Raw genomic sequence first — 4,546 nt, 5'->3', positions numbered from 1 at the left:
GTAAGTATACTAAATTAGAATTCCTATAAGTATATTAGATTAAAATTACTTTAGGCGTTTTAGATTAGACTTACTATACGCCTTATAGATAGTACTTACTATAAGCGTTCCTACTTAGAAAGAACTATATACTATAGATATTTCGAATAGTACTCGCTATAGGTATTCCGGATAGTAATTACTATAGGCGTATTCCGGAAGTAGTTACTTTAGATATTTTAGACTATCTTACTATAAGCGTTTCTAATAGTAATCTAGCTCACCCTACCCCGCTCGTCGCCTTAGCCTTTACTTATAGCTCTTCGGCCTTTACTTGTAGCTCTTCGAGCCACATAAACACTAGTCTATAATATGACAACTCAACAAAAGTTGGGGCCCCTTTAGGCTTAGTGCGGCTCAAAACGACCGAAAAGCCGACTCTAATTGGTCGGCGGCGAGGAACTTCAAAATTTCTCGATTCTCGAGCGGTCCGGAGGGCGTAGGAGTCGCGGAATCGACTATAACGCTCCGGCGCCGCGATAGTAGTGTTTCCGAGGCCGTCTCCGTCGTTTACGCCTAATCCGGCGGCGTTTTTTGCTCGAGGCGGTATCGTTCGCGCCTAATCCGGCGGTATTTGCTTAGAGCGGTAGGCTCGAAAGGCTTATCCTACGCGTTCCGGATAGTACTACTCGCTATAGGCGTTTTATAGGGTACTTATAGTAGGCGTTAGATAAGGTACTCGCTATAAATAGTTCGAATCCTATTTAACTATAGGCGTTTTAGATAGTATTTACTATAAGCGTTTCGGATAGGACTACTCGCTTCTATAATATAACAACTTAATAAAAGTTAGGGCCCCTTTAGGCTTAGTGCGGCTTAAAACGACCGAAAAGCCGACTCTAATTAGTCGGCAGCGAGGAACTTTAAAATTTCTCGATTCTCGAGCGGTCCGGAGGGCGTAGGAGTCGCGGAATCGACTATAACGCTCCGGCGCCGCGATAGTAGTGTTTCCGAGGCCGTCTCCGTCGTTTACGCCTAATCCGGCGGCGTTTTTTGCTCGAGGCGGTATCGTTCGCGCCTAATCCGGCGGTATTTGCTCGGAGCGGTAGGCTCGAAAGGCTTATCCTACGCGTTCCGGATAGTACTACTCGCTATAGGCGTTTTATAGGGTACTTATAGTAGGCGTTAGATAAGGTACTCGCTATAAATAGTTCGAATCCTATTTAACTATAGGCGTTTTAGATCGTATTTGCTATAAGCGTTTCGGATAGGACTACTCGCTATAGCTATCTTAGACAGTTACCGCTATAAGCGTTTCGAATATTACTACTCGCTATAAGCGTTTTTAGTAGTATTTACTATAAGCGTTTCGGATTAGACTTGCTATAAGTATTCTAAATAGGACTTACTATAGGTATTTTAGATAGTCCTACTTGCTATAAGCGTTCTTAATAGTACTTGCTATTTGCGTTCCGAATTAGACTTACTATACGCGTTCCGGATAAGACTTAGTATAAGCGTTTCGGATTAGAATTGCTATATAGTGCGTTCTAAATAAAACTTAGTATAGGCGTTATAGATAGTAGTACTAACTATTAGCGCTCCGGATTAGAGTTATTAGACTTACTATACGCGTTCTAAATAGTACTTAGTATTATAAGCGTTCTGAATTAGACCTATTATAGGCGTTATAGATAATAGTTAGCTTATCCTACGCGTTCCGGATAGTACTACTCGCTATAGATATTCTATAGAGTACTCGCTATAGGCGTTATATAGGGTACTCGCTATAGATAGTTCGAATGCTATTTAACTATAGGCGTTTTAGATAGTATTTGCTATAAGCGTTCCGGATAGTACTACTCGCTATAGGCCTTCCGGATAGTGCTTCGTATAAGTATTTAGTTTCGGATTAGACTTAGACTTACTTTATACATTCCGGATAAGACGTTCTATAAGCGTTTCGGATTAGACTTGCTATACGCCTTCCGGTTTATACTATACTAAGCGTGTAAAATAAGGCTTGTCCTACGCGTTCCGGATAGTACTACTCGCTATAGATATTCTATAGAGCACTCGCTATAGGCGCCCTATAGGATACTCGTAGTAGGCGTTATATAGGGTACTTACTATAGGTAGTTCGAATACTATTTCCTATAGGCGTTTGAAATAGTATTTACTATAAGCGTTTCGGATATAATATAGTACTTCTTGCTATAAGTATTCTAAATAGTACTTACTATAGGCACTTTAGGTAGTACCGCTTGCTATAAGCGTGCTTAAATTTTAATAGTACTTGCTATTAGCGTTGCGAATTAGACTTGCTATATACGTTCCGGATAGTGCTTACGCTACGCGTTCCGGATTAGACTTAGTAGAAGCGTTCCGGATTAGAATTACTATATAGCGCGTTTTAAATAAAACTTAGTATAGGCGCTATAGATAGTAGTACTAACTGTTAGCGCTCCGGATTAGACTTACTATATACGTTCCAAATAGTACTTAGGATTATAAGTGTTCTAAATTGAAATTCCTATATTTATAGAGTACTCGTAGTAGGCGTTATATAGGGTACTCGCTATAGGTAGTTCGAATACTGTTTAGCTTTAGGCGTTTTAGATAGTCTTTACTATAGGCGATCCGGATAGTACTGCTCGCTATAGATATCTTAAATAGTTACCGCTATAAGCGTTTCGAATGTTACTACTCGCTATAAGCGTTTTTAGTAGTATTTACTATAAGCGCTTCCGATATAACTTGCTATTAGTATTCTAAACAGTACTTACTATAGGTATTTTAGATAGTACTACTTGCTATAAGCGTTCTTAGCAGTACTTCGGATTAGACTTGCTATACGCGTTCCGGTTTATATCGGACTAACTATACTAAGCGTTTAAAATAAGGCTTGTCCTACGCGTTCCGGACAGTACTACTTGCTATAGGTATTCTATAGAGTGCTCGCTATAGGCGTTCTCTAAGGTACTCGTAGCAGGCGTTATATAGGGTACTCGCTATAGGTAGTTAAAATACTGTTTGCTATAGGCGTTTTAGATAGTGTTTGCTATAAGCGTTCCGGATAGTACTACTTGCTATAGATATCTCGGATGATATAGTTACCGCTACAAGCGTTTCGAATATTACTACTCGCTATAAGCGCTTTTAGTAGTATTTGCTATAGGCGTTTCGGATTAGACTTGCTATACTTATTCTAAATAGCACTTGCTATAGGTACTTTAGATAGTCCTACTTGCTATAAGCGTTCTTAGTAGTACTTGCTATTAGCGTTCCGGATAGTCTTACTCTACGCGTTTCGGATAAGACTTAGTATAGGCATTTCGGATTAGAATTGCTATATAGCGCGTTTTAAATAGACCTTCGTATTCTAAATAGTACTTAGTATTATAGGCGTTCTAAATTAGACTTTTTATAGGCGTTATAGATAATAGTTAGCTTATCCTACGCCTTCCGGATAGTGCTACTCGCTACAGATATTCTATAGAGTACTCGCTATAGGCGTTTTGTAGGGTACTCGTAGTAGGCGTTATATAAGGTACTCGCTATAAATAGTTCGAATACTATTAAACTATAGGCGTTTTAGATAGTATTTGCTATAGGCATTCCGGATAGTACTACTCGCTATAGATATCTTAGACGGTTGCCGCTATAAGCGTTTCGAATATTACTACTCGCTATAATCGGGTTTAGTAGTATTTACTATAAGCGTTTCGGATATAACTTGCTATAAGTATTCTAAATAGTACTTACTATAGGTAATTTAATAGTACTACTTGCTATAAGCGTTCTTAATAGTACTTGCTATTAGCGCTCCGGATTGGACTTACTATACGCAATCCGGACGGCGGATAGTACTACTCGCTATAAGCCTTCCGGATAGTACTTAATATAAGTATTTAGTTTCGGATTAGACTTAGATAGTTAGACTTGCTCTATACATTTCAGATAAGACTTTCTATAAGCGTTTCGGATTAGACTTGCTATACGCGTACCGGTTTATATAGAACTAACTATACTAAGCGTTTAAAATGAGGCCTGTCCTACGCGTTCCGGATAGTACTACTGCTATAGATATACCGTATTATATAGAGTGCTCGCTATAGGCGTTTTATAAGGTACTCGTAGTAGGTGCTATATAGGCTACTCGCTCTAAGTAGTTCGAATGCTGTTTCCTATAGGCGTTTTAGATAGTATTTGCTATAAGCGTTCCGGATAGTACTACTCGCTATAGGCCTTCCGGGTAGTACTTAGTATAATTACTTAGTCTTAGATTAGACTTAGACTTACTTTATATATTCCGGACAAGACTTTCTGTAGGCGTTTCGGATTAGATTATTAGACTTGCTATAGGCGTTCCGGTTTATATAGGACGAACTATACTAAGCGTTTAAAATAAGGCTTGTCCTACGCGTTCCGGATAGTACTACTCGCTATAGATATCTTAGATAGTTACCGCTATAGGCGTTTCGAGTATTACTACTCGCTATAGGCGTTTTTAGTAGTATTCACTAGAAGCGTTTCGGATATAACTTGCTCTAAGTATTATAAATAG

Source organism: Pseudocercospora fijiensis, assembly GCF_000340215.1.
Source record: "Pseudocercospora fijiensis CIRAD86 unplaced genomic scaffold MYCFIscaffold_1, whole genome shotgun sequence".
NCBI lineage: Eukaryota > Fungi > Ascomycota > Dothideomycetes > Mycosphaerellales > Mycosphaerellaceae > Pseudocercospora > Pseudocercospora fijiensis.
This window is presented reverse-complemented; position numbering follows the sequence as displayed.